At 38.6% G+C, this 13,354-nt stretch overlaps 1 protein-coding gene across 13 annotated transcripts in view; it reads right to left on the bottom strand.

Moving 5' to 3' along the window:
• MACC1 (MET transcriptional regulator MACC1) overlaps nucleotides 1-13,354 on the bottom strand; it is a 175,073-nt gene that overhangs the window by 46,880 nt on the left and 114,839 nt on the right. The gene's annotated exons all lie outside the window — the stretch shown is intronic.

Raw genomic sequence — 13,354 nt, 5'->3', positions numbered from 1 at the left:
ATTCAGAATTGGTGAATGGCTTAAATATAAAGAAGGAAACTATAAGTAAATTAGGTGAACATAGAATAGTTTACCTGTAAGATCTATAGGAAAGGAAAGATTTTAAGACCAATCAAGAGATAGAAAATATTACAAAATATAAAATGAATAATTTTGATTACATTCAATTAAAAAGGTTTTGTACAAACAAAACCAATACAACCAAAAGTAGAAGGATGCAACAAATTGGGGGAAAAAATCTTTATAACAAAAATATCTGACAAAGGTCTAATTATTCAAATTTATAAGGAGCTAAATCAATTGTGAAAAAAATCAAGCCATTCTCCAATTGATAAATGGATGAGGAACATGAAAAGGGGATTTTCAGATAAAGAAACTAAAACTGTCTATAAGCACATTAAAAATGCTCTAAATCTCTTATAATCAAAGGAATGCAAATCAAAATAACTCTGAGGTATCTCCTCACATGTAACAGACTGGCTAATATGATAGCAAAGGAAAACAATAAATGTTGGAGAGGATGTGGAAAATTGGGACATTAATGCATTGCTGGATGGGTTGTGAATCAATCAAATCATTCTGGAAGGCAATTTGGAATTATGCCCTAAAGGCATTAAAAGACTGCCTGCCCTCTGATCCAGCCAAATGACTGCTGAGTTTATACCCCCAAAGAGATCATAAGGAAAAAGACTTGTTCAAAAATACTTATAACCATGCTCTTTTGGGTAGCAAAAAAATTGGGAAATGAGGGGATGCACTTTGATTGGGGAATGGCTGAACAAATTGTGGTCTATGTTGGTGATGGAATGTGCTCAAAGGAGTAATGAACTGAAGGAATTCCAGGTGAACTGGAACGACCTCCAGGAATTGATGCAGAGTGAAAAGAACAGAACCAGGAGAACATTTTACACAGAGATGGATACACTATGGTACAAAAGAATGCAATGGACTACTTTACTGGCAGCAATGCAATGATCCAGAACAATTCTGAGTGACTTATGAGAAAGAACACTATTCACATCCAGAGGAAGAACTGCGGGAGCAGAAATGCAGAATAAAAAGAACAGCTTGATCACATGACTTGATGGGAATATGATTGGGGATGTAGACTCTAAAGGATCACCCTATAATAATGTTCTAAATTGATGAAATAAAATAAAAAATATAAAAAATAAAGGATCAGGACTTCCGGTTAAGATGGCGGCTTAGAGAAAGCTGAAGTTCAGATCTCCGGAAAACCCTTCCCGACCGATCTCAAACTAGAAGCTCCTAAGGCGCCGAAATTCAAAACGATCAACAGCACAGACCCTGGGAACCCTCCTCCTGGACCTGGACCCGGTTCAAAAGGTACGGCTCCCCTTAAAAGCCAGAACCCGAGATCCCTCGGACCTCAGGGGTAGGAGCAGAAGCGGCAGCCGCGCCGGGCTCAGAGAGCAGGGTCTGAGGAACAACAACCCTCAGGGTCTTCTACCCAAGTCCCAGTCTGGGTGAAAGTTACTGCCTGGGGCTTCCGCTGCAGAGAGCCTGTCGGTCCAGGTGAAAGTTACTGCCTGGGGCCTCCGCTGCAAAGAGCTGGTCGGTCCAGGGGAAAGTTACTGCCTGGGGCCTCCGCTGCAGAGAGCTGGTCAAAACAACAGCAACCCTCAGGGCGGGCAAGACAGCCTCACGGGCTGGATCCTGCTATCCAAGTCTCAGTGAAAGTCTGTGCTCTCGGAGCTTGGGGAAGCGGCAGCCCATCCCCCTGCAGGCCGACGAAACAGCCTCACGGCCAGGGATTCTGAAGGCAACTTCCGGAAATCGAGCCAGGGGGAGAGTGTGGCCTCATGGTCCGACCCTTCCATTCCAGTTCCAGTGAGGCATATTCAGTTTAACCCAGGGAACGCTCATAGAACCAACATCTGCCCAGGACTAAAGCCTCTGATCACCAGACAAAGACAAGAAAAGCCAATCCTCCACGTTCAGAGATGACAAACTCCACAGAAGCACAGAAGCCCCAAAATACCAAGAAAAATAAGAAGAAAGGGGCGACTCTGGACACATTCTATGGAGCCAAAATACAAAATACAGAGCAGATAGAAGAAGATATACAAGAAAATTCTCCAAAATCTTCCAAAGGAAATAGAAACTCTCCACAAACCCATGAAGAATTTGAATCAGAAAGGACCAAAAAGATGGAAGCCCTCTGGGAGGAAAAGTGGGAAATGATGCAAAAGAAATTCACGCATCTACAAAACCAGTTTGACCAAACTGTAAAAGAAAACCAGGCTTTAAAGCAAGAACTAATAAAGCAAAGCCAAAACACCAAGAAATTAGAAGAGAACATAAAATATCTCACCGACAAGGTGATAGATCTGGAAAACAGGGGGAGAAGAGAAAATTTAAGAATAATTGGACTCCCAGAAAAGCCAGAAATAAACACCAAACTGGACATGGTGATACAAGATATAATCAAAGAAAATTGCCCAGAGATTCTAGAACAAGGGGGCAATACAGCCACTGACAGAGCTCACAGAACACCTTCTACACTAAACCCCCAAAAGACAACTCCCAGGAATGTAATTGCCAAATTCCAAAGCTATCAAACAAAAGAAAAAATCCTACAGGAAGCCAGAAAAAGACAATTTAGATATAAAGGAATGCCAATCAGGGTCACACAAGACCTTGCAAGTTCTACGCTGAATGATCGTAAGGCATGGAACATGATCTTCAGAAAGGCAAGAGAGCTGGGTCTCCAACCAAGAATCAGCTACCCAGCAAAACTGACTATATACTTCCAAGGGAAAGTATGAGCATTCAACAAAATAGAAGACTTCCAACTTTTTGCAAAGAAAAGACCAGAGCTCTGTGGAAAGTTTGATACCGAAAATCAAAGAGCAAGGAATACCTGAAAAGGTAAATATTAAGGAAAGGGGAAAAATGTTATCTTCTTTTACTCAAACTCTCTTCTATAAGGACTACATTTATATCAACCTATGTATACTAATATGTGGGGAAAATGTAATGTATAAATAGGGGGTAAAGAAAGACCAAATAGAATAATGGTTCTCACACAAAGATTCACAGGGGAAGGGGAGGGGAAGAAAACTCCTATAAGAAGGAGAGGAAGAGAGGGGGGGGGGGTTAACTTAAACCTCAATCTCAGGGAAATCAACTCTGAGAGGGAAAAACATCCAGATCCATTGGGATCTTGAATTCTATCTTACCCAACAAGGGTAAGGAGAAGGGAAAACCAAGGGGGGGAGGGGGAGAGGGAGAACAAAAAGGGAGGGAAAGAGAGGGGGGAGGGGGAGGGAACAAAAAGGGAGGGACTAAAAAGGGAAACATCAAGGGAGGGGACAAGGGGGACTGATTCAAAGTAAATCACTGGACTAAAAGGTAGAGCCGAAGAAGAAAAGGTTAGAATTAGGGAAGGCAATCAAAATGCCAGGGAGTCCACAAATGACAATCATAACTTTGAACGTGAATGGGATGAACTCACCCATAAAACGTAGACGAATAGCAGAATGGATTAGAATCCAAAACCCTACCATATGTTGTCTTCAAGAAACACACATGAGGCGGGTTGACACCCACAAGGTCAGAATTAAAGGATGGAGTAAGACCTTCTGGGCCTCAACTGATAGAAAGAAGGCAGGAGTGGTAATCATGATATCTGATAAAGCCAATGCAAAAATAGACCTGATCAAAAGGGATAGGGAAGGTAATTATATTTTGTTAAAAGGGACCCTAGACAATGAGGAAATATCATTAATCAACATGTATGCACCAAATAATATAGCACCCAAATTTCCAATGGAGAAACTAGGAGAATTGAAGGAAGAAATAGACAATAAAACCATACTAGTGGGAGACTTAAACCAACCATTATCAAATTTAGATAAATCAAATCAAAAAATAAATAAGAAAGAGGTAAAAGAAGTGAATGAAATCTTAGAAAAATTAGAATTAATAGACATATGGGGAAAAATAAATAGGGATAAAAAGGAATACACCTTCTTCTCAGCACCACATGGCACATTCACAAAAATTGACCATACATTAGGTCACAGAAACATAGCACACAAATGCAGAAAAGCAGAAATAATGAATGCAGCCTTCTCAGATCACAAGGCAATAAAAATAATGATTAGTAATGGTACATGGAAAACCAAATCTAAAACCAATTGGAAATTAAACAATATGATACTCCAAAACCGTTTAGCTAAAGAAGAAATCATAGAAACAATTAATAATTTCATCAAGGAAAATGACAATGGCGAAACATCCTTTCAAACCTTTTGGGATGCAGCCAAAGCGGTAATCAGAGGCAAATTCATATCCCTGAAAGCTCATATCAACAAACAAGGGAGAGCAGAGATCAATCAATTGGAAATGCAATTGAAAAAACTCGAAAGCGATCAAATTAAAAACCCCCAGCAGAAAACCAAATTAGAAATCCTAAAAATTAAGGGAGAAATTAATAAAATCGAAAGTGATAGAACTATTGATTTAATAAATAAGACAAGAAGCTGGTACTTTGAAAAAACAAACAAAATAGACAAAGTACTGGTCAATCTAATTAAAAAAAGGAAGGAAGAAAAGCAAATTCACAGCATTAAAGATGAAAAGGGGGACAGCACCTCCAATGAGGAAGAAATTAAGGCAATCATTAGAAATTACTTTGCCCAATTATATGGCAATAAATACACCAATTTAGGAGAAATGGATGAATATATACAAAAATACAAACTGCCTAGACTAACAGAAGAGGAAATAGAATTCTTAAATAATCCCATATCAGAAATTGAAATCCATCAAGCCATCAAAGAACTTCCTAAGAAAAAATCCCCAGGGCCTGATGGATTCACCTGTGAATTCTATCAAACATTCAGAGAACAGTTAACCCCAATACTATACAAACTATTTGACATAATAAGCAAAGAGGGAGTTCTACCAAACTCCTTTTACGACACAAACATGGTACTGATTCCAAAACCAGGCAGGTCAAAAACAGAGAAAGAAAACTATAGACCAATCTCCCTAATGAATATAGATGCAAAAATTTTAAATAGGATACTAGCAAAAAGACTCCAGCAAGTGATCAGAAGGATCATTCACCATGATCAAGTAGGATTCATACCAGGGATGCAGGGCTGGTTCAACATTAGGAAAACCATCCACATAATTGACCACATCAACAAGCAAACTAGCAAGAACCACATGATTATCTCAATAGATGCAGAAAAAGCCTTTGATAAAATACAACACCCATTCCTATTAAAAACACTAGAAAGCATAGGAATAGAAGGGTCATTCCTAAAAATAATAAACAGTATATATCTAAAACCAACAGCTAATATCATCTGCAATGGGGATAAACTAGATGCATTCCCAATAAGATCAGGAGTGAAACAAGGATGCCCATTATCACCTCTACTATTTGACATTGTACTAGAAACACTAGCAGTAGCAATTAGAGAAGATAAAGAAATTGAAGGCATCAGAATAGGCAAGGAGGAGACCAAGTTATCACTCTTTGCGGATGACATGATGGTCTACTTAAAGAATCCTAGAGATTCAACCAAAAAGCTAATTGAAATAATCAACAACTTTAGCAAAGTTGCAGGATACAAAATAAACCCACATAAATCATCAGCTTTTCTATATATCTCCAACACAGCTCAGCAGCAAGAACTAGAAAGAGAAATCCCATTCAAAATCACCTTAGACAAAATAAAATACCTAGGAATCTATCTCCCAAGACAAACACAGGAACTATATGAACACAACTACAAAACACTCGCCACACAACTAAAACTAGACTTGAACAATTGGAAAAACATTAACTGCTCATGGATAGGACGAGCCAATATAATAAAAATGACCATCCTACCCAAACTTATTTATCTATTTAGTGCCATACCCATTGAACTACCAAAATACTTCTTCACTGATTTAGAAAAAACCATAACAAAGTTCATTTGGAAGAACAAAAGATCAAGGATATCCAGGGAAATAATGAAAAAAAAACACATATGATGGGGGCCTTGCAGTCCCAGACCTCAAACTATATTACAAAGCAGCAGTCATCAAAACAATTTGGTACTGGCTAAGAAACAGAAAGGAAGATCAGTGGAATAGACTGGGGGAAAACGACCTCAGCAAGACAGTATACGATAAACCCAAAGATCCCAGCTTTTGGGACAAAAATCCACTATTCGATAAAAACTGCTGGGAAAATTGGAAGACAGTGTGGGAGAGACTAGGAATAGATCAACACCTCACACCCTACACCAAGATAAATTCAAAATGGGTGAGTGACTTAAACATAAAGAAGGAAACCATAAGTAAATTGGGTAAACACAGAATAGTATACATGTCAGACCTTTGGGAGGGGAAAGGCTTTAAAACCAAGCAAGATATAGAACGAATCACAAAATCTAAAATAAATAATTTTGACTACATCAAACTAAAAAGCTTTTGTACAAACAAAACCAATATAACTAAAATCAGAAGGGAAACAACAAATTGGGAAAAAATCTTCATAGAAACCTCTGACAAAGGTTTAATTACTCATATTTATAATGAGCTAAATCAATTGTACAAAAAATCAAGCCATTCTCCAATTGATAAATGGGCAAGGGAAATGGATAGGCAGTTCTCAGATAAAGAAATCAAAACTATTAATAAGCACATGAAGATGTGTTCTAAATCTCTTATAATCAGAGAGATGCAAATCAAAACAACTCTGAGGTATCACCTCACACCTAGCAGATTGGCTAACATAACAGCAAAGGAAAGTAATGAATGCTGGAGGGGATGTGGCAAAGTAGGGACATTAATTCATTGCTGGTGGAGTTGTGAACTGATCCAACCATTCTGGAGGGCAATTTGGAACTATGCCCAAAGGGCGACAAAAGAATATCTACCCTTTGACCCAGCCATAGCACTGCTGGGTCTGTACCCCAAAGAGATAATGGACACAAAGACTTGTACAAAAATATTCATAGCTGCGCTCTTTGTGGTGGCCCAAAACTGGAAAACGAGGGGATGCCCATCAATTGGGGAATGGCTGAACAAACTGTGGTATATGTTGGTGATGGAGTACTATTGTGCTCAAAGGAATAATAAAGTGGAGAAGTTCCATGGAGACTGGAACAACCTCCAGGAAGTGATGCAGAGCGAGAGGAGCAGAACCAGGAGAACATTGTACACAGAGACTAATACACTGTGGTATAATCGAACGTAATGGACTTCTCCATTAGGGGCGGTGTAATGTCCCTGAACAACTTGCAGGGATCCAGGAAAAAAAAAACACCATTCATAAGCAAAGGATAAACTATGGGAGTGGAAACACCGAGAAAAAGCAACTGCCTGAATACAGAGGTTGAGGGGACATGACAGAGGATAGACTTTAAATGAACACTCTAATGCAAATACTATCAACAAAGCAATGGGTTCAAATCAAGAAAACATCTAATGCCCAGTGGACTTACGCGTCGGCTATGGGGGGTGGGGGGGAGGAAAAGAAAATGATCTATGTCTTTAACGAATAATGCTTGGAAATGATCAAATAAAATATATTTAAAAAAAAAAATAAAGGATCACCCTAATGCAAATACTAATAATGCAGAAATAGGTCTTGATCAGTGACACATGTAAAACCTAATGGAATAACTCTTTGGCTACCGGAGGGGGTGGCAGAAGGGGAAGGAAAGAACATGATTCATGTAACTATAGAAAAATATTATCAAATAATTTAATAAACTTAAAAAAAAAGAAAAGTAATGGGGGGGGGGTGACAGCTGGGTAGATCAGTGAATTAAGTAGATCAGTGAATTGAAAGCTAGGCTCAGAGATGGGAGGTCCTCAGTTCAAATCTGGCCTCAGATACTTCCTAGCTATGTGACCCTGAGCAAGTAACTTCACCCCCATTGTCTAGCCCTTACCACTCTTCTGCCTTGGAACCAAGTATTGATTCCAAGATGAAGGCAAGTGTTTAAAAATAATAATAAAAGAAATTTTTAAAAAGAAATTGAATGACCAAGGCATCTTCTGGCAACAATTAACTTTGTACTCTTAAAACAAATGAAACTTGCTATCTTGGACATAGTTGCTTCAATAGAGTATGTGCACAGGGATGGAATTTAGGAGGCCTGAAGGTTGTAAGTTAAAGGCTACCATTTTAAGGTGCTGCTATCAGCAGCTAGTTCTCTGTCTTGGACAATTATCCAAAGAACTTATTTTCCCTTGGTGTGGTCTCCCTGGTCCTATTTAATGAAGATGACTCTTTCCCTCTTTGAAACCATTGCTCCTGACTCACAGCCCATGTTCATGTGCCTGAATTCTGCAGTGGAACCCTGGTGGCATCCCAGGAACCTGACCTTACAATATAAATGTACTTCCTTAGATGTTCATTGTACACCACACCTCCCAAAGACACACATGCTCATTGACTGCAATCTGGCTAGCTCTAGCAAGCAGTGTGTTCCCTGAAATCAAATTTCTGTAGTAAACATAGAATTCCTACATAGTCAAGTTATTGTCATAAAATCCCAAAAGACATGGAACTTGTGTAAAATGAGCATTTTTAAAAATACTATGATTTCTAAGGCAGAAGAATAGCCAGGTCTAGACAATCAGGGTTAAATGACTTGCCCAGGGTCAATCAGTGGAATAATATAACCATTTTTAGGCCAATGGAAGAAGTAAGATAAATTTGGAATTCAGTCTCCAATTGGTTCCTTGTGAGAAACAGCAAAGCCTATGAGTGATCACTGAACATAGCTGTGATTTCTACCATGTAATTGAATTTTTATTACTTTGTGTTCTACAGCTCAGATGTATATTTCTTTTTCTTTTGGTCCAGCATGTTATATTAACAACAACAACAACAACAACAACAACAACTTTCTGACACTGACAGATAAGCCTTATTAGAAGTAGAGGTAGCCCTGTGTAGGTAGGACCAGGGCTAGAGGATGGATGCCATGAAAATCACTTTTCTTCTTACTTTGTAAAATACACTATTTTGATGCCAAACATTTTCGCCCTTCGTTGCCCACAGATATTTAGTTTCTGGAATAACTCAAAGTACATGGATGTGAGTGTGGGCGGAAAACCCCTCATCAACAGTAAAACACAGTGTATAATTTCCAAAGGCAAAGGCAATTTTCAAACCTTGCCTAGGGCAGACCAATGTCTCACACCGATGGTGATACAAATTTGGTTGTGATCATTTCTTCACTTTGTTTTAGAAATAACTTCTATTTTAACTATTTTTTGCCATGATACTTGGTAATCTGTGTCCTCAGTAAAATAAACAGAGAATATACTTTTGTAGCTGGAGAAGGACATGGCACACCACCCCAGTATCTTTGCCAAGAAAATCCCAAATGGGACCCCAGTCAGACATGACTAAAATGACTGAACAAAGGTGAACTTGCAAGCACTGTTCAACACATGTAGGAAGAATTGGAATGAAAATACAACTAACTTACCTTCTTTGTGTCATATTGATATTTTTACCTCATTGACCAAATGAGGTAAGTTTATGCTAAGTCCTGCATAGTTAGCAGTAGGCAGGTAATGGAACAACCAGTGAGGGTGGATGGGAGCAGGGAAAGAGCTGTGTTCTCTCCCAGAAGCTCACCTGTATTTCTATGCCAATAAAATAGTGAGGAAGTCTTTGCTGGGTAGATTAAGGGAAGAAGAAAGAGGAAAACCTAGCTAAGATCAGAGTTGTTTCTCTGACAGTGTGGAAGGATTTGGAAAGTGCGAAGAATGGGGAAAGATCCTAACTTTGGCCATGACCACTTAGGACTCCCAGGTATTTCTCTAGTCTTCATTTGGGTGAGCTGCTAGTGTGTCTCAGGTCCAAAGAAGGAGTAATTTTTTAAAATATTTCTTCAGTTAAGCCTTATGCATTCATGTTCACATAGACACCTGTCTGGAGATTCCTGCCCAAAACCCTGAGGAGTTTGGTGCTTGATCATTGGGATTCTGAGTTCCTACAGGTCTCACTCTTGCAGCCTGCCTTTCTAACTTAGCCGTCTTTCCCTTGGGTCATGCTGGAGACAGAAGTAAAGATGCCTAATATATCATAATCTGACAGTGCCAGGAGAGTGTCACCATATCGGGGATGAAGCATCCTCACAGACATTCCCAAGAGCACAAATAGTACATAGGACAGATGAATCCATTTGTGTCACCATCACACACCAAAGAAATTTTACCAGCCCTCTTGTGTGCATTCTCTGTGGCTTACACATGGATCTCTTCCTAAGTACATAGGATGAGGAGGGAAAGGGGGCTGCCAGGCCTTAGTGTCCCACAGCCACTGTTTGCCTGCTACCTTGCTTAGCTGCTCAGGCTTCCTGACTGAAGTCATACACACTGCTTATGGCTCATCGTCTCTTTGAACCCTTTCCTCATGTATGTCATTGTCTGCTCTTAAAATGCTAAAATTGACATCTTAGTACACAGGCTGCATAAATTGTATGACATACATGCATTACAGATAATTTACATGACTTATGAATTAATTAGCCATTATTAAGCACTTAATATATGTTATATATTGTGTTGGGCTCTGGGGCTACACAGAATAGTCAAAATAGCACCCCTATTCTCCAGGAGCTCACATGCTACTAGGAGAGAGAACACAGTCACCCACATAGGCTCAAGATACCACATTCAGTGGCCATTAAAGAGCTGATCTCCATAAACTGCAATAATTAGGAGAGCCCTGGATTTTCAGTTAAAGAGAATCTTAGAGTTTAGACTGTCCAAGCCTGCCATTTTGCAAGTGAGAAAATTGAGGCTTGGGTGACTTGGCCAAGTTTGACCTAAAAGAAGTGCCAATATGACTTATTTGTATTTGTATCCTAAATCCTCTTCTGTAGGTTCCCAAATGGTACAGAGATGATTTCAGTTCTCTATGTCTTTGCTAATTGGGTTCTGGAAGACACAAGCAAGCTTGGAGGTTTCCCAGTAAGGCACAGGGATAAACCAGCCTAGCTTTGTTCAAAGGAACTCCAGTCCAGTGCAGGGGCATGAATGTTCCAGTTAGAACAACTCTTGAAGACCTTCTACTAAGTCCCAATGGAGTAGAAATCTGCATCTGTATGGATCATTTGTGCTATCTGGAATACAAGCCATGTAAGCATAGAATTCCACACATGTATATTTCTAGTCTTCATGTTCTTTCGTTGTTTTTTTTTCTCTTATATTCCTGAGGATGAGACAACAATTTCCTTCTTTCTCTGGTCCTGACTCCAAGCCATGTTTCAACAGTCTGTTACACATTCTTGAGAATTTATTCAAAATGGTGTGTTGACTTGAAAAGTCCTATTTGGAAATTACGAGTTGAGTTAAGTTAAATGTGTTCCTAGAATACTTAATTTACTTTAGGGGTTCAAGGAACCTCCATTTCCTACTGCTCCTCACACAAGACCCTCTATCAACAATACATTCTAATGGATAGAGGATGGGACTTAGAGTCAGGATGGAACTAAATTTGGATCCTTCATCAAACATTCGCTACCCATACAGCCTTAGGTAAATCGCTGAAGCCTGTTTCCTCATATGGAAAATGAAGATGATTATGAACCTACTTGCCAGTGTTGTTGTGAGGGCTAAATGAGTCAACCCAGACATGGTGGTTTGCAAACCTTAAACATCTACTTGCTTTTTAGTGTTTGTGTCTCATACCTGGAATGCATTTTTCATCACCCCAACGTCTTCATATTGCTTCAAGACTCAGTACAATAACCATTTTTGGTATAAGTCCTTCATTGATTTCTCAAACTCTTTGTTCATCTCTCTTAAAAACTGCCTTGTATCTATTTGTAAATAAGTACATATGTATAGTTATATCTAAAAGAGTATTTATAATGAACCCAATGAAATGATTAAATACACTGAATTCATACTTTTCAAAATTATAATTATGTTAAATATGGTATTGGACATCTAAGTGGCAGAGTGGATAGAATGCTAGGTTTGAAGTCAGGAATATGCATCTTCCTGAGTTTAAATCTGAACTCTGATGTTTACTAACTATGTGACCCTGGACAAGTCACTTAATACTGCTTGTCTCAATTACTCATCTGTAAAATGATGTAGAGGAGGAAATCACAAACCATTCTCATATCCTTACTAACAGAACCCTAGGATCACAAAGAGTCTGATACAACTGAAACAACTATACAACAGCAAAGAATGGACATTGGTTCCATCCAAAGGAAATATTCAACATGATTCTGAATAATATAACTTCTTCATTGAATACCTTGATTCTCACTAGTTGGGAATTCCTCCTGATATAGATTTAGCTCCTTAGAGACAATTTATCTTTTTATACTTAGGACCTAGCACAGAGAGAGGACACAGAGTAGGCATTTAATAAGTCTCCTTGGTGTATTGATTTATCCATTTATCCATCAGTGATTTCCTTGGTGAGAATAATCTCCCCTTTGAGGGAAATTAGGACTTAAAAGAAAGTTATCTTGGATTGTTCTGCCTAAAATTATAGCCTCTGGAGCCAGTCAGGAAATGAGCGTCTTCATACATAGCTCGAATAATCCTCACATGACAGACATAGAATAGACATATATGACCCCCTACTCAATATTTTTACCTTGGTAGAAACTAGTAAAGCTTATTTTCCACTAGCAAGATGCCCTGTGTGCCAAGATAAGCAATCAAAAGTCGGTAGCACTTTAATAAAGCAGATTCATAACACTTTCTTGTGGTTTGGGGTCCAACTCTGCATTTAATTGCTGTAGGAAACTCCCAAGTTAGAATCTTCTTTCAAAATGCAGCTCAACATTTAATTTGTAACATCTAGTCCTTGAAACTAGAAAGGTGATGTGGTCACAAAGACAGCATTTGTCAGAGATGGAACAACATCCACCCAATTCCAAGGCATCTCCCTAACTGTGACTTTCTTTTATCCATTTTCATTTTTTAATTTTACTAATCCAAATTTAAATTTCTAGATTAAAGATCAGAGATTTACCAAGGGACTTTTGAATTCAGGAAGACTGTCCTCTGTATTTTTACAAAGGAGGACACTATGGAACCAAAAGGTGAAATCCCTAATTATCACACAATGAGTAATCATCTCAGGCTTTGATTTGAGTCTTTCTGACTCCAAATCCAGGACCAAAATCCAAAATCAAAGGAAATATATAAATACATACACATATTTTGTATGTATTGCATGTTGGTTTATGTATATAGAGGCATACAAGTGGTTATATACATGCATATATGTGTGTACAGATGTATGTTTACACATGTATATACACATCCTGAAAATGCATCTCCAATCATTAAAAAGTTCAATATTTAATCATGAGCTTTCCCTGAC

This window comes from Monodelphis domestica, chromosome 5 (genome assembly GCF_027887165.1).
Source record: "Monodelphis domestica isolate mMonDom1 chromosome 5, mMonDom1.pri, whole genome shotgun sequence".
NCBI classification, from domain to species: Eukaryota; Metazoa; Chordata; class Mammalia; order Didelphimorphia; family Didelphidae; genus Monodelphis; species Monodelphis domestica.
The sequence above is the reverse complement of the archived record's forward strand: the minus strand, read 5'-3'. Positions and strand labels throughout refer to the sequence as shown.